We start from the raw sequence: 24,675 nt of genomic DNA on the forward strand, positions 1-24,675 counted from the left end.
TGTTCGGAAACATGCGGCTAAGGGATGTGGCCTCAGTCTACCTAGCTTTCCCTTAAACACCTTTGCAAAGACTTCGAGGAGAGTGACATTCTGCCTCAGAGCCAACTCTCTATGAAGAGGCCTGGATCGAATCCGTTGTCATTATTAGTTAACTGTACTTGTTGTGGTAACGGGTATAGACATGTTGAACAAGTCTCTTTAGTCAGAAGGAAAGGGACGGCCTATAACCATGGCTTGCAAGGCCCAATCGAGCAGTCCTTTGGAGTGAACCACAATGCCCTTGCATGGACTAGTGGATCAGGAAGTTTGGTCCATTTCAGCAACACAGTATTCCTCTGCCACCTATGTGATGAAACCCTGGACTTGCCATGACATGAATGTCCCATGCCCTTCTGATGGGAAATGGAAAAGGCAAGCAGACAAAGGGAAATACCATATGGCTTCCCAGAATATGTGCCTCGGGAGGAATACCTTGACCCTTAGTAAAGGAAGGCAATACAGAAGGGCAAGAAGTCAGAGAAGGAGACCCATCAGGAGTGACTCAGGACTCTGAGAATCAAGCTGAGGGTTACCGAAAAGAGAAATGCTTAATGGGTGGTCAGGAGTTGTGGCATATATTAGGAGGAACACCAGGACGTCCATGCAACAAAAGCATCCATGAATACTCTGTCAAAAATGGATGATGGATGATAGGCAGGCTTTCTCAACAGAACAGCAACAACAACAACATCAATTCAGAGGAAAACAATGTGGCCCTCTCAAAACCAAAGGAAGTCACAGGGGGAACAGGAAAGAATTATATTGTTTATTATCTTTCCTTATTGAAATGACATGGGTGGGTCTCCTAAATTGTCCTTCTTTGAATTGGGTCTTTATCCTTGTGTATTAGAGTTTACCCACTTCTTCCATCTCTGGATTTGATGAGTGGACATCACAATGCCTTCACTAAATACCTAGAAGAATGGCCCAGGAAAGTGACTTGACTTGGCCTACTGTGTGTTGGCAGGGGTTGTATTACTGCTTCAAATGCTTCCGTCTCTATTAGAGAGCTGAGATTTTGTAGGTTTCCTGATCTCATCTTGGAAGTTTCGATGTGTTGCGAATTTATCCTTTTCTCTCAGTTCTTGGACTTACTAGCATGAATGTGTGGATGTGCCTCTTCGGTTTTTCTTTTTTCATTGATACCATTTGTCCTGTGGTTTCATACTTGCAGCTGTGTGCTTGTCTCCCTGTTTTATCCCAGTAATGGCTCCTGCGGGTTGTTCGTGTTGTCAAAACTCAAGTGTGAGATCTCCTGATTTTTTTTCCTATTGGTATGTTTGTATTTCCTTAATTTTGATAATCACATGTATGATTTCAATTTTTCTGTTACCTTTAAAATTCGGTTTTTCTTCATCTTGTTCCTTCAGTCATCCTTTCAGGTGGCTTTATTTCTCGGTGTTTTTAAATTTTGGAAATGCATGCATTTTTCCCTATATGGCTTCCCCATAAAATGTTTTGGCATCATCCCTAAGTTTCTTAGAATTCCTTCGTTCATGGCTCTTTCTGCTTTTCCTTTGGATTTTCTTTCTGCATTCATTGCGAGTTCGTGAGTGTGTTGTGTTTTCCAACTTTTAGTGTCTGGCTGTATTTCCAATTTGAAAGTGATATCTTCCTGATTTCATACTTTCGTGATCATAAGTGCACTGTATAGGTTTTGACTTCTCTTCCATGAATTATGACTGGAATTGACCCTGAGCTCATGACCTGAGATAGACAAAGTTAGGTCTGCTGCTGGGACGAACATATTTTATTGTCCTCAGAGACGCAATCTTTCTCATGGATCCCCAAATTTCAGGTGGTCTGGAGAGCCCATGTGGACATCTGTTATACTTAGCACCTTCCCATCCAGATGATCTGTCCTGTGCTTAACGTGGATATCATAGTTGCCAACAGTATTGGATAAAAGTCGCCATCTCTGTTCCTGTGTGTTCATAGGCTTTCAACGTTTAGATACACCATTGTTTGTGGTGTATATGTTGGCCATTCTTCCAGGTTTCTGTTGTTTTGATGATCCATCAAGACAAAACACCTTCCGCTTAGCCTTTGTCTCTCGAAGGCATAAAATCACTCTCGCTGACTTAGGCACAAACACTTTGGCTCTCTTCTCCTCGGAAATAGCATAAACTATGTCTTCCCGATTTCTTCACTTGCAAGCTTTGAGTATCTTTATAGTCGAAGGAAACCTCCTTTGGGCATCAGAAGATTAGCTTGTTTAATATTTGTTGTTTTTTTATGAATGTTTTCTAACTTTGTTTTGTTTTGTTTTGTTTTGGAATTTCAACCACTCCTACCAACAGTTTGTATTGACTGGAGACTTTAGTCCTGAGTACTGAATGTATTATTGATAGGTAATAATTCACTTTCTCATTTCGATTGGCTTCTCACTTGGATTCTATTTTTCTTTTACCTATATGGTATTTTCTTGGGGTTGCTTCATTGGTACGATTCCTCGCTTTCTCCACATCTTTTGCATGTCTTATCTTTGTGTGTGTTCATGTGTATGTGCGTTTGCATGTGTTAATGATGTCTGGTGTGTGTGTGTTTCACATCAAAATTATTATTAAATAAGAGAGAATGGATTCGGTCTCTTGTGGGTAGCAATTCAATTTGACATGCCTTGAAAACTCACATTCCATCTGTTTCAGGAAATCTCCTGCAAGGAATGTCATCTCTTGTCCTCATCAAGAAACTCATGTTCTCAAAAAACTGCCTTCCAACAAACACCACCTTTTGATTTCTTCATTAGAGTCATACTCTTTTCCCAATACTCTTTCACTTCGTATGTTTCTTGAATGTCATGAGTTAGTGAAATCGTCTGTTTGTTGTCCTCCCGAGCATGATAGATGTGACAAGGCCCAATGCTCACTGCTAGACTGCCATAAGAGACAAGTGGAAGAATTCCTTCTTGCTTATGTCACAGTACGAATTGTGGTGACATGCAAGACAGTGAGATGGTAGTAGCGACTAATAACCTTATGCTTCTTCAGCCATGAAGGCAACAGGAAGATGAACACAACAACTGCAGTGGGGTGGAAATTGACCTGAAACCTATAAGGTAAACTCCAGAGCGAAAGAGAACGGAAGTTGCACAAATGATGGGAGAAGTTTGGAGACATGGCTCAGGGGAGATTTGGTTGGTTTGTGGATCAGAGTGCTGGAGCCCATGAAGAGGACAAAGGCACAGGAGAGCAAGGCATACCAGAAACCCACAAGGAACCTGTTTCCCAGTGCCATTGACTGTGACACGCCGAGGGTCTGAAGGGCACGACTACTTGACAACACAAGTGTTGAGGGCTGAAGTTTCATGTCATCAGGCTTGGCGGACATTGACTTGAAAGAACACCATCTTTTTCCTGCCTACGACACCAAGAAACGACCAGGAGCACACAGCCTGGGGACAATGATCAGAGAGACACAATACCAAGATTCGCAGGTGGAAGATGGTGAGTTGTGGGAGTGATTCCGTGAAAGGCAGTGTTCGTGGAGATGACTCAATGTGGACAAATTAATTTGGGGCTCTCACAACAGCAGCATCAAGACAGAGCTACTGGCCAGACAGGTACATGTGGACATAGGCTGCCTAGCCAGCCAACATGAAATCCCAACAGTGGAATACTTGGAGGACTGCTTTCCTCAGTCGAAAATGCTATGTCCAAGGAGAACAGACTCTCCCATAGGTGACAAGAAGAAAGCTTTGACCACATGTTCTCTTCTGAACACAGCATTCTGCAGGCCTGTGCTCTATTGAGTTGGCGGAGTTTCTCCTTTCACAGGCACACCAGAGCCCACCAAGGTGTTCCTCACCATATTCAGCCCGGACCCTAAACACATCAAATGGCCCGAAAGGAGAGCTACTACAAATGACTTGCCTCCAAGACAGGGTCAGTCACAACACCAACAGCAGATGGCATGCATGCCACATACACACTCAAAAACACACACACACGCACGCACTTAACAAAACTTAAGGGCCAGCCCTGGGTCACTCATGGATCCTTTCCTCCTATAGAAATTACCCTCAGGTTAGAAAACAGAATGAGTTTAACGAACACAGAGAGGTGACAGAAACCTAGATCCAACGCAAAGATGGAAGAATCAATTGATGCCCAGGTAAAGGAAGAAAGAATGATCACGGCTAGGCCATCAGAGTGAAACCACTACATAGAATACGCCCGATGCGGGATTGAAAGCAGTGGCCTGGATACTCGCTGTACTTCAGAAAACATTGGAGATATCAGAGAGTCTCGAACCACAGAGATAAAACTGATAAAGATAAGATCACCTAAAGAACTCCTGAAGATAAGATTGGCAGGAGACTGGATGCAAATTCCGGGAACATGGCAGGAGTGGAGAAGGCGAAGAAAGAGTGAGAGAATGATAATAGAGCTGATCCTAGATTGTAGAACTCGGGGCTGAAAAGGACCTTCACCTGGGAGCAGAGAAAGTGGTACAGAATCAGAGGCACAGAGGACTCTCAACTCCTTCCACAGAAGCGGAGCACCTAAAGACATAGTGGCATTTCCCCTGGGAAATCTAGGCATGGAGGTATTCATTTTAGGCAAATAGGCATCGGAGAATAGTTTGTCCATAGCCCAATGACTGACTTCAAGAGGAAAAGCTATACCAGCTATCGAAGCAGGCCGGATAACTCAAGCAACACCAGCCCAATCCAAAATCCTTATCCCCTGCATTTCTGAACAATGACAGAACAGCGGTTCTATCTAGAACCAGGAGGTATTTAGAAGTCAAAGGTTGGGTTCCCGGGTTGTCTCCATCAGTTCAGAGGCGGCTTTCAGATCAACTCATGATTCCAGGGTCTTGGCATTGACTCTGTTCTCAGGTTCTCTGCTCAGGGGCAAGTAAGCTTCTCCCTCTCCAGCTCCACCCCCTGATTGGGATCTCTCTGCCTCTCTGTCCAATACGTGCATGTGCACGTTGGATAGGATAACAAAGACAAAAACAGTGCACAATAATTGACTGGGACCAAAGATGTTTTAATGAATTTGGACCTAGGTTCCTATGGAGGGCAACCAGGTACAGAGAACCTCCCACCCTCCTCAAATGCCTGACCTTTGCTCGGAGCTCCCTTGTTCATTCTCCTGTTCTTTGCCTTCCTGGATCTCCTCACAAACCTGCAGCATCCACTGTCTGTCGTGCTCTACTGACTCCTTATAAACACATTGTGCATCCTCTCGGGGCTCCATGGGAACATGCCCATCTTCCGCAGGAGGCACTGTTTTCTTATCGCATGTAACCAATTGGGGGATGGTCATGAGAGGGTGAAGGCTGGCTTGTGCTGCCACACCTCCATGTAGTCCCACAGAGGGTAGCTGCTCCACCGTGAGGGAGTGCTCAAGGTTCTTCCACATTCGAATCCTCTTCAATGCGTCCTTTTGGACATACATGTTGTCTTCCTGAAACGGGTCTGGAAGTCTTTCTGATGGCTTCACTTGGGGTATGGGTCTCTTCCAACATGCTCTCCGTTGGCTCCTGTGGACTCCAAGAACAGGAGTCCGTCCTGGACCTAAGGTTATAGGGTGTAGATTCTGCCTTGGATGCATGGTCTTTTTGGAAGATTGGGAGGCTTTGTTGGCATCATTTCTGGAGACGCTCGAGGTACTCGTGTCCTTGCTGTGGAGGACTCCAGACATGTCTTTGGTCACGGTTGTGGGAATTCACTTTGAGCTTCCCTTGGGTGGCCCTTTTCCTGTTCAGATGCTCCATGGTTGGGTGGGAGGGCCTTACACTTGTGCAGGGCTCGGATTTCCTCCCCTGAGGCTTTGCTTGTGGTCTGTTAGTTTCTTGGCCTGTCGTGGCTAAAATGGAGTGAGGGTTCCTTGCCTTTCTCTGAGGTCCAGAGGGCTGGTGCTGACACTCACGACCAAACACTATGAATTGAGCCATGGAGAAGGTGACACTGACTCGCTTCACAAACTGCCTTGGTGAGAAACCCAGGCGGCTCCAGAGGTTTGGGATGGTTTGTGGTCCTCTTGGCCCACCCATGACTACTCCAGTCAAGTGTAGCGATCAGGCCTGGGTTGATGAGGAGTGGTTGCTATAACCTCAAAGCTTTGTGACATCACAGATGCTTGCTTCACTGAAGCAGCTGTCCTTCTCCCATGATCTTGGAGTCCTATGGCTTTAAGTAGGAAGCCCCGGGAAGGACAGAACAAGAGCCCTCTGAACCTGATCAAGAACTCAGGATGTCTTGTGGGTTAATGTCCAACTTCCCCTTTCTGGAGACATAAAGGAATGAAAATGACATTCAGTATACCTTCCTTTAGGCCAACATATCTCCGGAGATGCAAGGTGTTCTTTTCCACTGCAATTTCTAGATATCACAAGAAAAGTTAGGATTCGCAGGTATTAGCAGCTCTTCGTGGGGTTTGTCGTCCTGTGGGTGAGAGCGTAATTTTTCAGCGTCTTTTTCCTATGGGTCATTGAAAACTAAGGTACAGAAAGTCCCTTTCCGAGGTAAAAGGTGAGGGCATCACAATATGGTGCCGTCTGTGGCCTCGTCACCTACTGTTCGGAAACACGCAGCTAAGGGATGAGGCCTCTGTCTACCTTGCTTTCCATTAAACACCTTTGCAAAGTCTTCGAGGAGAGTGACATTCTGCATCAGAGCTAAATCTCAATGAAGAGGCCTGTTCTGGACCCTTTTTCATTATTAGGTAACTGTACTTGTTGTGGTAATGGGTATACACATGTGGACAAAGACTCTTTAGTCAGAAGGAAAGGGACGGCCTATACCGAAGGCTTGCAAGGCCCAATCAAGCAGACCTTTGGAGTAAGCCGTAATGCCCTTGCAAGGACTAGTAGATCAGGAAGTTTGGGTCCATTTATGCACCAAAGTATTCCGTTCCCGTCGAGTGAATGAACCCCTGCACCTTGCCTTGACATGAATGTCCCATGCCCTGCTGTTGGGAAATTAGAGTTTATCCGCTTCTTCCATCTCTGGATTTGATGAGATTACATGACAATTCCTTCACTAAATACCTAGAAGCGTGGCCCAGGATAATGATCTTTTAGGCCAACCTTTCTCAAAAGATAGCAAAGTTTTCCTATTTCTTCTGAAAATTATAGAGATATCAGAAACAACAAGGCCTCTTGTATATCCTCCCGTCTTTCTGAGGTGTGTCATCCTTTGGATGCAGAGTGACATTATACATAATAGCTAATCCATATGGAGGAGAAATGAACAGCACTCCTTGTTACCATTATTTATCTCTACCTACTGTGTTAATGGGTATAACCCTGTTGACCAAGTCTCTTTAATCAAAGGAAAATTAATGGCCTATATTGATGGCCTGCAAGGCTCACTTGAACAAAACTGAGGATTAGGCTGCAATGTCCTTGCAAAGACTAGTGGATAAAGAAGGTGTGGTCCATATTGGCAACAGAGTATTCCTCAACCATTAGGGAGGATGAACTCTTGATTCTTGCACTGACATGAATGCCACAGGACTGGGTTTGAGAAATTAAAAGGGCAAGGAGACAAAAGGAAATATCATATGGCTTCTCTCATATGTGCCCTAGGAGGAATACCACGGACCTTAGTAGAAAGAAGGAAAAACTGAAGGGGGATAAGGCAGAGATGGAGACAAACCAGGAGTAACTCAGAACGCTGAGGAATCAAGCTGAGAGTCAAGGAAAAAAAGAGACATGCAGGGAATGAGGGAACTGGCTAATGGGTGTTGACGAGTTCTGGCATATCTTAGGAGGAGTTCTAGGTCATATATGGAACTAAAGAATCAGTGAATACTCTGTCAAAAATGGATGATGGATGATAGGCTGGCTTCCTCAACAGTACAAAATAATAAAACAAAAACAAGCTGGCCTTTTCAAATGCAGGTGAAGACAGACAGAGAAAAGGAAAGAATTATATTTTTATTATGTTTAATTATTGAAAAGGAATATAATTTATTTCCTAAAATGTCATTATTTGAATTGGGTCTTTATATTAGTAAATTACAGTTCATCCACCTCCTCTATTTGTGGAATTGATGAGAAGAAAATTGCATTGCCTTCCTTTAAATGTCTAGAAGAGTTGAACAGGAAATGATTTGCACCTCACCATCTGTGTGTGACAGGGGTTTGATTACTGCTTCAAATGCTTTAGTCACTACTACATAGCTGAGATTTTGTAGGTTTCCTGACCTAACATTTGGAGTGAATACGTGTCTTGGAATTTATCCTTTTCCTCAGTTCTTTTCTTTTGGGTTTGCTACATTAGTGCTATTCTTCACTTCCTCCCCATCTTTGTGTGTCTTATCTGTGTGTGTGTGTGTGTGTGTGTGTGTGTTTGTGTGTGTGTGTGTGCTGTCTGAGTGTGTTTCAAATAACAATTATAAGTAAATTGATGGAGATAGGAAGTCGGTATTTAATGGATAGAAATTCAATTTGACATGCCTTGAAAACTCACATTCCCTCTCTTTCAGCCACATTTCCTACAAAGAATTTCATCTTTTGTCCTCTTTGATAAACACATATTCTCTCAAACCTGACCTCAACAAACACCACATTTTGTGTGCCTGGTTAGTGTCGTATTGTTTGTCCCTTTCTCCCTTGCTTTTTCATATGTCCCTTGACAGTCATGAGAGAGTGAAATTGTATGTATTTGTCTTTCTGGGACTGATAGATGGGACGTAGGCTAATGCTCTCCACAATTCTGCCACATGAGGCAAGTGGCAAGAATTCATTCTTGCTTATGGCTGGGTAAGATACTGTGGGGCTTTTTCAGGACAGTGAGATGGTAGTAGTTTCTGGGAACTCCAGACTTGTCTTTAGCCAGGAACACAACAGGAAGATTACCACATCAACTTCAACATGGCAGAAATGAACTGGAGCCTACAAAGCAAACTCCATAGCAAAAGAGAGAATAAGTTGCAAACACTATGAGAGAAGATTGGAGACATGGTTTAGGGGGAAAGTGGGAAGTTGGTAATTCAGAAGGCAGTGAGACAATGCAATGGACAAAGCCAAAAGAGATCGGAGCACACTTGGAACCCACAAGGAGTACATTCTCCAATTCCATTGATTCTGAGCATCAGGGGGTCTGAATCGTACTACTTCATGCCAACAAAGGGCCTCGAGGCCTGGAGATTTTAGATCATCAGCCTTGGCATATCAACTCAAAAGAACACTGTATTTCTCTGGCAGAGAACACCAACAAATATCCAGGTGACGACAGCCTGGAAACCACAATTAGAGACAATACCAGGCGACACAGTGGGAAGATGGTGGGTTCTGGCTGTACATTAGTGAGAGGCAGTGTTCTTGGAGATGATTTGATGGGGGCAAAAGAAATTTGGGGCTCTCTCACAGGCAGCATCAAGCCCGAGCTACTGGCCAAAGACAGGATGGTGAGGGCTTTAGATGTCTCTCCTGGAAACACGGAATGATAACCATGGAACACATAGGGTACTGTGTTCCTCAGTCCAACTTGCTTCATTTTAAGAGAACAGATTCTCCCATAGGGACTAGAAGAAAGCCCTGTCCACAGGCTGTCCCCTGACCACAGAATGCTACAGGCCTTCATTTTGTTGTGTAGGTTAATTTCTCCTTTTACAGGCACACCAGATCCCACCAAGCTAAACCTCAGCCTATTCGGCCCAGACACCAAACACACCCAAAGTCTGGCAAAGAGAGCCTCTGCAGATGGCTGGTCTCAAGGACAGGGGGCAGCTATGATACAACAGCAGAGGGCACGCATGCCACACACATACCTGATACTCCCTCAAGGGTCAGCCCTTGGGCACTCCATGATCTCTTATTTCTAAAGAAATTACCATCAGGGTAAAAAACAGAATTGATTTCTCAAATACTGAGAAAAAGTCAGAGACCTATATCCAAGACAAAGATGGAAGAACCAATTGTTGCCAAGGAAGAAGACAAGAAATGATCATAGCCAGATAATCAGAGTGAAAACTCACATATAACACGCCCAATGGAGGATTGAAAGCAGAAAGATATCAGGGAGTCTCAAACCACATAGATTAAATTCAGAGAAATAAAATAAAATAAAATAAAATAAAATAAAATAAAATAAAATAAAATAAATAAAATAAAATAAAATAAAATAAAATAAAAAAGAGTTCCTGAAGAAAAGATTGGTAGCAGACTGAAGGAAAAGTCCAAGAAGCTGGCAGAAGCAAAGGACCAAATTTTTGACCTGGCAGAAAAGGATTGGTAAATAAGGAAGTAAATCCAAAGAAAGAAGGATGAATGATGAAACATGAAAATGAGCTTAGGAAAGTTATCGACACCAAGGAATAGAAAGAGGTGCTTATTGTAGGAGAAGTAGGAGTGAGAGAAAAAAAGAGGGCTGAACATGGATTTGAGAATTCAGAGCTAAAACTGTCCCTCATCTGGTAGCAGAAACAGAGATATAGATTCAGAGGCAAGGAGGACTCACATCACCATCCACAGAAGCATAGAACCACAAGACATAGTTTCATTCCCCCTGCAAAAGCTATCAATGGAAAAATTCTCTTTACCTAAATATGCGTGGGAGTGTAGTTTGTACATAGCCAAGTCACTTACCTCAAGAGGACAAACTATACCAGCTCTCGAAGCAGGCCAGATAGCTCAAGCACACCAGCCCCAGCCAAAATCCATTTCTCCTGCATTTGTGAACAATGACAGAGCAGTGGTTCACGTCTAGAACTAGGACATATTCAGAAGTCAACGACTGTGTCATGGATTGTGTCTATCATTTCAGAGGCGGCCTTCCGCTCAACTCATGATCCCAGGGTCTTGGCATCTACTCTGGTCTCAGGTTCCCTGCTCAGGGGTAAGTCAGCTTTTCCCTCTACAGCTCTACACACTGATTGTGATCTCTCTGTCTCTCTGTCAAAAATGTGCATGTGCATTGTTTGACAAAAAGACAAAAACATAACCAGGGTACAAGGATTGACTGTGGCCAGGGGATGTTTTCTTTAATTTGGACCTAGATCTCTATGGAAGGCAGCCAGGTTCAGAGAACCTCCCACCATCCTCAAATGCCAGACCTTTGTTCAGAGCTCCAATGTTCATTCTTCAGTTCCTTGTCTTCATGAATACCCTCACCAACCTGTAGCATACGCTGTCTGTGGTTCTGTAATGGCCCTTTGTTGAACCACTGTTCATCTTCTGCTGGCTCCATTAGAACACGCCCATCTTCCTCAAGAGGCACTGTTTGCTTTTCCCATGAAACCATTTGGGGGATGTTCATGAGAGGGTAAAGGCAGGCTTGTGCTCTCACATCTACATGTACTTCTCCAGAGGGTATCTGCAGGACCCTGTGGGAATGATCCAGGTTCTTTGACAATTGAATCCTCTTCAGTGCATCCTTTTGAAGATACAAGTTGTCTTTCTGAAACGGGCACGGTAGTCTTTCAGATGGCTTCACTTGGGCTATGGGTCTTTTCCAACATGCTCCATGCTTGCTCCTGTGGACTCCAAGTACATGAGTCCATTCTGGACCTAAAATTCTAGGATGTAGAATCTGCCTTTGGTACATCGTCAGTTTTGAGGATTTGGACGTCATTTTGGCTCGAATCTAGAGATGCTACAGGTACTCCTTATAAGGGCTGCTAGGCCAGAGGGAGTCATTTTGTGTTTCTGTAGTAAACTTATATTGAACCCATGCAGTAAACTAAATTGACCCTACTCCTCCCAGAGGAGCTTACTCTCAAAGCCTAGATACAAGGGTGAATCAGGCCAGGTGAAGACATCCCATTAGAGGGGCACGCATATATCTACTAGGGTAAATTGAGATCCAATTGCCCACCCATGTGTTACCTAGCATTTTTGTTTTTGTGGTGTAGCCGACTTAGCACGACTGTGCAGTTTTTTCTGTATTGTTATCTCATTGACTACCTCTGCATAGCCTGGCTAAACTACCGCTATAAATGTTAGTCTGTGAGGCTGGGAGGGGTCGCCTCTTTGCAAGAGAAGGCCCTGACCGGTCAATATGATTCTCGTTGCTTTGTGCAAAAATTACGTTTGCTTGACCTTCGCTTTGTATCAGTCTCACTCCTTTGAATAAGGACCCTATCTTTGGAGGGCCACTCGAATTCAAAGGATGAGAAGTGAGCCAGCATAAGAATTTTTGGAAAAGCCTCTGGAGGTAAGATCATGGGATCCTGCATGGAGCTGCAGGTTATGGCCCACTGATAGAAGCTGGCAGCAGCCATGCTCCCCAGAGCTGGTGTGGATGCAGAGATGCCCCATCCTCCCTTCGTAGATCATATGGGGGTTCAAGTCCCCCTAGATGGTCAGGGGGCTCGAGTTCCCCTTGGCGGTTTTAGGGGGTTCAAATACACCTAGGCGAACTCCAGGGGGTTCGAATCCCCCTGGACAGTCAGGGGGGTTCGAGCCCCTAGACATTCAGGGTGTTCAAGTCCCCCTTGGCGATTTGGGGTTTCGAGTCCTCCTAGGCGATCAGGGGATAAAGAAAGCCCCCACAGTGGCAGGTTATTGGTTTAATCATTGGTCCTACGGTTTTCTTTGCCTGGTCCTTTTGTTTTCTGTTGTATTGTTTGTTATGATTGAAGGAATGGGGAAAGCAGAGAGTAAAGGGACTCTGACTTTCATCTCTCTGTTCTTCATAATAGATGTGAGGCTTCTCACTCACTCATTTCGTGTGTTAAGGGCTATGACTGTAGCCAACTGGGGATAGTCTAAGAGTGAGTTAAGGTTCCCAATTCTTATGCTCATTGGAGCTGAGCGTGGAATATGAGTGCCTAATGGACCACTTTTTGTAAGCAGAACTGGCACTGTGGGATGAACTCTCCATGAGCTAAAGACTCTAAAATATATTCCCAAGCAGCTGCCAAAACCCCCTTTGTTTTGGGGAATTCTTTGCCTTCTCTGGCCTGATATGGACTGCCTAGCCCCTTCCTCTTGTTGGCGGGAGAGCATGGCATCTGAAGTGGAGATAGTTATTTGTTTGTCTCAAGGATTTAATGGGTAATTGTTAAAGTGGCTTCCAAAGTCTTGGTAACCTGAAACTGTGAAGGGTTGCTTGAATGACAAATGGAATTAAATTCGTTGGACATGTAGGTCGTAACCAAATGAGATATAATGCTAGATCATTAGGTCAATATCTCATATTGACCACCACACACGCTATCATGGACCTTCGTAGACTCCAACTGACTGATGGATGGTAAACACCCGAGTGAAAGTGTATCAGGCCCTCCTCCTCAACAAACCAAGAGTGATCTCACAGCCAACAGTGGTGCTAAATCCAGCCACACTGCTCCCAGAGGAGCTGGCTGACCATCCACACAACTGTGGGGAGGTTCTAAACCAAGTCACAGGAATAAGACTGGATCTCAGAGACATGCCCTTCCCAGATGCAGAGATGACTCTGTTCATGGAAAGACTTATGTGAGGTATGTGAGGGCTGTGGTAGTTTAACCTGAGCTGGAATTCTGGGCAGCACCCTGCCACATGGAACTTCGGCACAACAAGCAGAGCTGATTGAAATCACTAGGCACTGCAGAAGGCTAAAGGTAAAACCACCAACATCAATACGGACCACAGGTATGTCTTTGCTACTCTCCATATACATGGAGCTACTTACAAAGGAAGGAGCCTATTAACAGCAGAAGGAAAAGGAATTAAAACAGAAGAGAAATATTGGGACCCAAAAGAGGTGGCTGTTATGCATTTCTTGTGACACCAAAAGGGGACTGATCTTATTTCAAAGGTAACCAATTATCAGATCGAGATTTAAAGCAAGCAGCCTGAGAAACAATGCAAGAGCTGGTTACACACCTGGATCTATCCCTACCAGATCAACTGTAGTATTCAGAAGAAGTATTAAAGTATTTACAAAAATGGCTAAATTATATTATAAAGGGGACTGGGCTAAGACTAAAAAAGGAAATTTAATTCTTCCTTGAAGACTAGGTAAGAAGTTAGTAGACCAGATACATTAGGGTACTCACCTGGGGTCACTCAAACTCAAGAAACTTAAAGGCAAGCAGTTCTAGGCTTCTAAACTACGGCGTATGGTTCAGGATATAGTTGATAGATGTGCTCAGTGCCAGGCAGTTAATGGGGAGAAACTAGAATTGGAAGAGGGAAAAGAGAAAAAGGTAGGGTAGGAGGAATTTATTGGAAAATAGATATTACAGAAATAAAACCCGGAAAATATGGGGACAAGTATATGTTATTTTTTGTATATACCATTTCAGGCCAGGATGAGGCTTTTTCCAAGAAACATGTGACGGCAGGTGAGGTAGCCATAAAGCTACAAGAAAAATAATTCCTAGGTCTGGGCTGCCTCTCACGATTGGGTCAGACAATGGCCTTGCATTTTGAGTTCAGTCTCTCAGGAATTGGCCAAGGCCATGGGCACAAATTGGAAACTACATTGTGCCTATCAGACCCAGAGTTCTGGGCATGTAGAGAGAATGAACCGGACTCTTAAAGAGACCTTGACACAACTAACCCTAGAGATGGGCAGTGTATGGGTGGATCTCCTTCCTTTCACCCTGCTCAGGGCAAAATGTACACACTATTTAAACAGGGTGACCCCATTTGAAATGTTTGGGAGAACCCCTGCTCCCGCTCTGTCCTCGGCTACAAAAGGTTGCCCTAGCAGAAATGACTGATCAATCGGTACTCCAGTCACTGCAGGCATTACAGTCTGTATTAAAAAAAATGCAGGGATCCAGACTGCCCACACTGGTATGGAGACGGAGGTGGAACCACATCCTTTCCAACCCAATCACTTGGTTTGGATATGACATTATCAAGTGGGGAGCTTGGAGCCTCGCTGGATGGGACCTTTTACTGTTACCCTGACCACACCACAGCAGTAAAAGTAGAATGCATCAGGGCCTGGATTCAGGCATGTCACATCAAATGAGCCAAGGATGAAGATGACCCCCAAAGGTGGAAGCCACAGCCAAAGATTCCACTCACTGTGGACTAAATCTAAGACTGAAAAGACTATGAGTTTGTTGTTGCTCCTATTTTTACCTGTTTATGTAAAGAATAGGTAACTAATTAGATAAAGGAAATTAGAAAAAAAATGGAAAGGGTTCTATGAAGCGTTAAATGGGTAACTCATCAGTGTCATGTACAAAAGAAAATAGAGCAATAAAAATGTTAGAATTACATGTTCAATAAACCCTTTATAACCAGGGAATGTAGAGCTGGATGAAAAGTCAAGGATTGGACTAATCTCCAAAGAATAGGGAAGAATGTAAGAGCCTGCAGTATACATAGATTGACCTCATGCAGTAAATTTAGATTGATACTGCCCCTCCCAAAGGTATTTACTCTCAAAGCCTAGATATAAGCGCAGGTCAGGCCAGATGAAAATATCCACTCAGTGGGGACCTTATATCTACTAGGTAAATTGAGATTTAATTGTCCATCCGTGTGTTACTAGCAGTTTTTTTTCTATGTCTGGCAGACGTTGCACCACTGTGCAGTTTTCTCTGTGTATTGCAATCTCAAGGCCACCTGTGTATAGCCCAGCTAAACTACATCTATACATGTTAGTCTGTGATGCTGGATGGGGTCAAATTTGGAAGAGAAGGCCCTGACCAGTCAGTATGATTCTCGATGTTTGGAATGAAATTAAGCTTTGCTTGACCTTCGCTTTGTGTCAGTCTTGCTCCTTTGATAAAACCCCTAACACTTGTGTCTGCACTGTTGAAGACTCCAGACATGTATATGTCATGATTGGGGGTATTCCCTTTGAGCTTTCCTTGGGTGGCCCTTTTCCTGTTCAGAAGATCGGTGATTGGATGGGAGGGCCTAACCTTTGTGCAGGGCTCATATTCCCTCCCCTGAGGTTTGCTTGAGGCCTGATTGTTACTTGATCTTTCCTGGCTAAGATGGGATGGTCGATTCTTGCCTTTCTACGAAATCCAGAGGGCTGGTGCTGACAGTCAGGACCAAACACTACGAATCAGGCCATGGAGAAGGTGATACCGACTCACTTCACAAATTTCCATGGTGAGAGACCTAGGCGGCTCCAGCGGTTTGGGGCGGCTAGGGGTCCTATTGGCACACCCATGAATACTCCAACCACGTGTAGTGATCAGGCATGGGTTTATGAGGATTGGTTGCTATGACCTCAAAGCATTGTGACATCACAGATGCTGGCTTCACTGAAGCAGTTGTCCCTCTCCCATGATCTTGGTATCCTTTGCCTTTAGGTAGGAAGCCCCAGGAAGGACAGAACAAGAGCCCTCTGAATCTGATCAGGAACTCAGGTTGTCTTGTGGGTTGATGTCCCACTTCTCCTTTCTAGATAAATAGGAAAAAATGATGTATATTATACCTTCCTTTAGGCCAACATTTCTCCAGAGACAGCAAGGTGTCCTATTTCCACTACAATTTCTAGACCTTAAAAAACAGTGAGGCATCTTGGGTACCAACAGCTCTCCGTGGGGTTTGTCATCCTGTGGGTGAGCAAGTCCATTGTCAGTGTCTTTTCCCAACGGGTCAGTGATGACTAACGGACAGAAAGTCCCTTTTTGAGGAAAAAGGTGAGGGCATGGATATATGGTGCTGCCTTTGTCCTCAACTCCTAGTGTTCTGAAACACAAGGTTAAGGGATTAGGGCTCTGTCTACCTGGTTTTCCCTTAAATATTCAAAGTCTTCGAGGAAAGTGACATTCTGAATCAGAGCTAACTCTTCGGGAAGAGGCCTGGACCACACCTGTTGTCATCATTAGTTAACTGTACTTGTAGTGGAATGAGTATAGACATGTTGACAAAGTCTCTTTAGTCAAAAGGAAAGGGACGGCCTATATCGACGGCTTGCAAAGCCCACTTGAGCAGAACTGTGGACTGAGCCTCAAGGTCCTTGCAGACTAGTGATGAAGAAGGTGTGGTCCATCTTGGTAACAGTATTCCTCAGCCATTGGGGAGGATGATCTTCTTGGACCTTACATTGACATGAACGTCCCATGTCTGGGTGATGGGAAATGGAAAAGAAAATCAGAACAATGGAAATATCATATAGCTTTCCACAATATGTTCCTCAGTAGGAATACCTTGGCCATTAGTAAAGGAAAGGAATACTGAATGGGAAGAATGCAGAGAAGGAGACCCACCAAGAGTGACTCAGGACTCAAAACCAAGCTGAGGGTTACAGAGAAGAGACTCATGCAGGGAATAAGGGAATAAGTGCCCAGGATAGGTTTTGCTTCTCTTCCATGAATTACGACTGGATTTGGACTCGAGCTCATGACCTGCAATAGACAAAGTAAGGTCTACACCTGGGAAGGACATATATTATTGTCCTCAGAGACACAATCTTACTCATGGATCCCCAAAGATCAGGTGGTCTTGAGAGCTCATGTGGACGTCTGTAATTTCTTACCACCATTCCATCCGAATGATCTGTGCTGTGCTTAACTTGGATATCATAGTCCCTAACAATATTGGATTAAAGTCCCCATCTCCCTTCCTCTCTGTTCATATGCTTCCAAAGTTTAGATACAGCCATGTTCTGGTATATATTTTGGCAGTTTTTCCAGGTTTCTGATATTTTGATGCTCCATCATGACAAAACACCCTCCGTTCTCTTTTGTCTCTCAAAGGCATAAAATCACTCTAGATGACTTAGGCACAATCACTTTGGTTCTCTTCTACTTGTCAAGAGCATAACCTACGTTTCCAAATTTCTTCACTTTCAAGCTATGTGTATCTTCATAGTCAAAGGAAATCTCCTATGGGCAACTGAGGTTCGAGCTTGTTAAATATTTGTTGTTTTCTGATGGATCTTTTCTCGTTTTTTTTTTTTTTGGATTATTTTACTTTATTTTATTTCATTTTATTTTATTTTATTTTATTTTATTTATTTATTTATTTATTTGTTTATTTTAATTTCAACCACACCGACAAAATGTTTGTATTGACGGGAGACTTTCGTCCTGAATGCTGAATGAATTATTTTAGGTAAGAATTTTACTTTCTCATTTCGGTTGACTTCTGACTTGAATTCTCTGTGCCTTTCCCTTTTATGGTATTTTCTTCGGGGATGCTTCATTAGTGCGATTTCTCACTTCCTCCCCCTCTTTTGCGTGTCTTCTCTGTGTGTGTGTTCGTGTGTGTGTGCATGTGCATGTCTTAATGTGAGCATGGTCTGTGTGTTTCACACAAAATGTATAATTAAATTTCAAGAGGTAGGAATTGGGTCTCTTAAGGTTAGCAATTCAAACTGATGCCTTGACAACTCACATTCCATCCGTTTCAAGAACATAATCTGCAAGGAATGTCATCATTTGTACTCTTCCATAAACACATATTCTCACAAAACTGCCTTCAAACAAACACCACATTTTGTGTGCCTCATTAGAATCGTATTGTTTGTCCCTATACCCCTTGATTTTTCGTATGTTTCTTGACTGTCTTCAGGGAGCGAAATCGTCTGTTTGTTTTCTTTCTGAGAATGAAGATATGACAGAGCCCAAAGCTCTCTGGAAGCCTGTCACATGAGACATATGGAAGATTTAATTCTTGCTTAAATCTCAGTAAGAATTTGCGGTGACATGGAGGACAGTGAGATGGTAGTAGTGTCTAATAACCTCGTGCTAGTCTTCAGCCATGAAGGCAAAAGGAAGATGACAACATTAATGGAGGCGGGGTGGAAATTGACCTGAAGCCTACACAGTAAACTCTACAGAGTAAGAGATCGAAGGTTGCAGAAACTATGGGAGAAGTTTGGAGACATGGCTCATGGGAGATTTGGGTGGTTCATGCATCAGAGGGCAGTGATCCCATGCAAAGGACAAAGGCACAGGAGAACAGGGCACACTGGGAACCCACAAGGAACCTGTTTCCCAGTGCAATTGGTTGTGACGAACAGAGAGTCTGAGTTCTTGACAACACAATTCTTGAGGGCTGGAGTTTTCAGATCAGCAGGCTTGGCAGAAATCGACTCGAAAGAACACCGTGTTTTTCTTGCAGGGGACACCAACAAGCAACCAGGTGCAGACAGCCTGGAGACCATGATCAGAAACAATACCAGGAGATGTAGTTGGAGGAGAGTGGTTCCTGGCAGTGCATCAGTGAGAGGCAGTGTTTATTAGAACGATTCAATGGGTCTATAAGAAATGTTCGCCTCTCAAACCAGTAGTAACATACCGAGCTACTGGCCAAGACAGGATGGTGATACATTTGCTGACTACCCTGCCAACACGAAAACCCAACCATGGAACACTTGGAGGACTGCCTTCCTCAGTCCAAGATGCTTAGTCAAAGAAGAACCCATTCTCCCATAGGAGACAAGAAGATAAAGTGATAAAGATAAATGAACCTAAAGAGCTCCTGAGGGGAAGATTGGTAGGAGACTGGATGCAAAGTCCGGGAACATGGCAGAAGTCGACGCTCCAATCAGTGACCTGGAAGAACTAGTCTAGAAACAAAGAAGCAAATTCTAAAAGAGAAGGAAGAATGACTGACATGACAATGAGCTTAGGGAATCATCATCTCCAGGAATTGAGAGAGGTGCCTCTTGTAGGAGAAGTAAGAGTGAGTGAAAGAAAGCGGGCTGAACATGGATTTGAGAAATCGGGGCTGAAAATGACCCTCATCTGGTAGCACAAACAGAGGTCCACAATCAGAGGCACAGAGGACTCCCATCACCTTCCACAGAAGCAGAGCACCAAAAGACATAGTGTCATTTCCCCCTGGAAAATCTAGGCATGGAGGAATTCACTTTAGAAAATAGATATGGGAGAATAATGTGTCCATAGCCCAGTCACTGACTTCAAGAGGAAATGCTATACCAGCTGTTGAAGAAAGCCAGATAGTTCAAGCAACACCAGCCCAGGCCAAAACCCTTATCCCCTGCATTTCTGAACAATGACTGAGCAGCGGTTCTTGTCTAGAACCACGAGGTTTTCAGAAGTCAACGGTTGGGTCCCAGGATATGTCAATCAGTTCAGAATCAGCCTTCAGATCAACTCATGGTTCCAGGGTCTTGGCAATGACTGTGGTCACAGGTTCTCTGCTCAGGGGAAAGTAAGATTCTCCCTCGCCAGCTCTACCCCCTTATTGTGAACTCTCGGTCTCTCTGTCTAATAAGTGCAAGCGCATCATTTAACAAGATAACAAAAACAAAAACAGGTACAATAATTGACTGGGGGCAGAGGATGATTTATTGAATTTGGACCAAGGTTTCTATGGAGGGCAGCCAGGTACAGAGAACCTCCCACCATCCTAAAATACCAGTCCTTTGCTCGGAGCTCCAATGTTCATTCTGTTCTTTGTCTTCCTGGATCTCCTCACCAACCTGAAGCATCTGCTGTGTGTCACGCTGTACTAACCCCTTGTTGACACATGTCCATTCTCTACTGGCTCCATTATAACATATCCATCTTCTAAACAGGCACTGTTTGCTTATCACATGACATCATTTGGCTGAGGGTCATGAGAAGTAGAAGGCAGGCTTGTGCTGCCACATATCCATGCAGTTCCACAGGGGTAGCTGCACCACTCTGTGGGAGTGCTTATGGTTCTTCCACATTCGAATCCTCTTCAATGTGTCCTTTTGGACATATAAGTTGTCTCTCTGAATTGGGCATGGAAGTCTGACAGATGGCTTCACTTGGGCTATGGGTCTCTTCCAACATGCTCTCCCTTGCTCCTGTGGACTCCAAGTACATGAGTCCTTTCTGGACCTAAGGTTAAGGGTGTCGAGTCTTCCTTAATGCATGGTCATTTTTGAAGATTGGGAGGCCTTGTTGGCAGCATTTCTGGAGAGGCTCGAGGTTATCGTGTCCTCGCTGTGGAAAATTCCAGACATGTCTTTGGCACGGTTGCGGGGGTTCATTTTGAGCTCTCCTTGGGTGGCTATTTTCCTGTTCAGAAGCACCGTGAGAGGGTGGGAGGCCCTGACCTGTATGCCGGGCTCAGGTTTCCTCCCCTGAGGCTTTGCTTGAGACCTGATTTTTTCTTGGCCTGTCGTGGTTAAGGTGGAATGGTGGATGCTGTCTTTCTCTGGAATCCAGAGGGCTGGTGCTGATAATCACGAACAAACACTATGAATTGGGCCACGTAGAAGGTGACATCGACTCACTTCGCAAAATGCCTTGGTGAGAGACCCAGACAGCTCTAGCGGTTCAGAAAGGCCTGGGGTGCTCTTGGCACACCCACGACTATTCTAGCCAATTGTAGTGATCAGGGGTGATGTAATGAGGAGTGGTTGCTATGAACTCAAAGCATTGTGACATCACAAATGATGACTTCACTGAAGCAGCTGTCCCTCTCCCATGGCCTTGGTGTCCTAAGGCTTTTGGTAGGAAGCCCCCGAAGGACAGAACAAGAGCCCTCTGAGTCTGACCAAGAACTCAGGTTGTCTTGTGGGTTAGTGTCTCACTTACCCTTTCTGGAAAAAGGGGAAAGAAAATGATGTTTACTGTACCTTCCTTTTGGCCAACATTTTCACAGAGATGGCAAGATGTCGTATTTCCACTACAATTTCTAGCGATCTCAAGAAACGGTGAGGCCTAATGGGTATCAACAACTCTCCATGGGGTTGGTAATCCTGTGTGTGAGAGCGTCCTTTCTCAGCGTCTTTTGCCTATGGCTCTGTGATGACTAAGGGACGGAAAGTCCCCTTTCGAGGAAAATGGTGAGGGTATAGATATATGGTGCTGTCTGTGTCTCATCTCTTAGTTTTCTGAAACACACGGCTAATGGTTTAAGGCTCTGTCTACCTGGCTTTCCCTTACACACCTTTGCAAAGTCTTATTGGAGAGAGTCATTCTGCATCAGGGCTAAATCTAAGAAAGAGGCCTGAACCGCACCCGTTGTCATCATTAGTTGTCCTTGTTGCGGTAACAGGTATAATCATGTTGACCATGTCTCATTAGTCAGAAGGATAGGTCTGGCTAATATCGATGACTTGCATGGCCCATTCGATCAGACCTTTGCAGTGAGCCGCAACGCCCTTGCAAAGACTGTGGTTAAGGAAGGCTTGGTCCATTTTGGCTAGACAGTATTCCTCGGCCGTCGAAGAGAATGAATGCCCTGGACCTTGCCTGGACATGAATGTCCCATGCCTGGCTGATGTGAAATGAAAAGGCAAGCAGAAAAAGGGAAATATCATATGGCTTCCCACAATATGTGCCTCACAAGGAATACCTTGGCGCTTTGTCCTCTTCAATAAACATGTATTCTCAGAAAACTGCCTTCACACAATCACCACGATTGTGTGCCTCATTAGTGTCATATTGTTTGTCCCTATACCACTTGCTTTTTCATATGTTTCTTGACTGTCATGAGGGAGTGAAATCATCTCTTTGTTGTCTTTCTGAGAATGATAGATGTGACGAAGTCCAATGCTCTCCGCAACACTGCCACATGAGGCAAGTGGAAGAATTCATTCTTTCTTATGTCTCAGTAAGAATTTGTGGTGACATGGAGGACAGTGAGATGGTAGTAGTGTCTAATAACCTCGTGCTTGTCTTCAGCCAAGAAGGCAACAGGAAGATGACCACAACAACTGCAACAGAGTGGAAATGGATGGGAAGCCTACAAGGTAAACTCGACAAAGAAGAAAGGTAGTCGCAGAGACTAAGGGAGAAGGTTGGAGAAATGGATATAGGAGATTTTGTTGGTTCATGAATCAGATGGCAGCGATCCCTTGCAAAGGACAAAGGCACAGGAGAACAGGGCACGCTAGTATACCAGAAGGCACCTGTTTCCCAGTACCATTGGCTGTGACGAAAAGAGGGTCTGAAGGGCACGAGTTCTTGACAACACAAGTCTTGTGTGCTGGAGATTTCAGATCAGCAAGCTTGGCAGATATAAACTCAAAAGAACTCCATGTTTTTCCTGCATAGGTCACCAACAAACAACCATGTGCAGACAACCTGGAGACCATGATCAGCGACAATACCAGGACACGCAGTGGGAATATGGTGGGTCCTGGCAGTCATCCATGAGAGGCAGTGTTCGTGGAGTTGTCTCAATGTGGGCATAAGAAATATTGGGCTCCCACACGAAGAGCATCAAGACCAACCTACTGGCCAATATAGGATGGTGAGGAGCATCCTCACCTCATACTGAGCACCAAAAGACTGCCTACTCTGCCCACACGAAATCCCAACCGTGGAACACTTGAGGGACAGCCTTCCTCACTCCAAGTTGTTTAGTCCAAGTAGAACAGACTCTCCCATTGGGGACGAGAAGACGCCTTGACCACATGATCTCTTCTGAACACAGCATTCTGTATGCCTGTGTTCTGATGAGTTTGTGGAATGTCTCCTTTCACAGTCCCACCAGAGCCCACCAAGGTAAACCTCAGCATAAATCAGCCCAGGCCCCAAACACACCAATTGCAGGCAAGGAGAGCCACTGCAGATGGCTGATCTCAAGGACAGCGTCAGCCACAACACAAACATCAGATGGCATGTATGCCACACACACACACACACACACACACTCGCACGCACACACAGTAGACAAAATTTAAGGGCCCACCCTTGGTCACTCAATGATATCCATACCTAAATAAATTACCCACAGGATAGAAAACAGAATAAGTATTTAAAATAAAGAGAGGAGACAGAGATCTCGATCTAATACAAGATGGAAGAATCAATAGATACCAAGGAAAAACAATAAGAAAGGATCATGGCTAGGCAATCAGAGTGAAGCTTCTACATATAACACGCCCGATGTGGGTTTGAAAGCAGCGGCCTTGATCCTCCCTATATATCAGAAAACATAGAAGATATCAGAGAGTCTAGAACCACAGAGATAAAACTGATAAAGATAAAAGACCCTAAAGAGCTCCTGAAGAGAAGATTGGTAGGAGACTGGATCAAAGACTGGGAACATGGCAGAAGTAGACGCTCCAATCAGTGACCGGGAAGCACAGCCTAGAAAATAAGGAAGCAAATTCTAAGAGAAAAGGAAGAATGATAGAACATAACAATGAGCTTAGGGAATCATCATCCAAAATGAAAGGAAATAGGTGCCATTTGTACGATAAGTAAGAGTGAGAGAAAGAAAAGAAGGCTGAACATGGATTTGAGAATCAGGGCTGTCAATGACCCTCATCTGGGAGCTGAAACAGAGGTCCAGAATCAGAGGCACAGAGGACTCCCATCACCTTCCACAGAAGCAGAGCACCAAAAGACATAGTGTCCTTCCCCCTGGAAAATCTAGGCATGGAGGTATTCTCTTTAGGCAAATAGGCATCGGAGAATAGTTTGTCCATAGCCCAGTCACTGACTTCAAGAGGAAAAGTTATACCAGCTCTCAAAGCAGGCCGGATAGCTCAAGCAACAGCAGCCAAGCCAAAATCCTTATCCCCTGCATTTCTGAACAATGACAGAGCAGCGGTTCTTGTCTAGAACCAGGAGGTATTCAGAAGTCAAAGGTTGGGTCCCTTGTTGTGTCCATCAGTTCAGAGGCGGCCTTCAGATCAACTCAAGATTCCAGGGTCTTGGCTATGTCTCTGGTCTCAGGTTCTCTGCTCAGGGGCAAGTAAGCTTCTCCCTCTCCAGCTCCAACCCCTGATTGTGATCTCTCTGTCTATCTGTCCAATACGTGCATGTGCATCATTTGACAAGATAACAAAAACAATACCAGGGTACATAACTGATTGGTTCCAGAGCATGTTTTCTTGAATTTGGACCTAGGTTCCTGTGGAGGGTA

This window comes from Mustela nivalis, assembly GCF_964662115.1.
Source record: "Mustela nivalis genome assembly, chromosome: Y".
Taxonomy (NCBI): Eukaryota; Metazoa; Chordata; class Mammalia; order Carnivora; family Mustelidae; genus Mustela; species Mustela nivalis.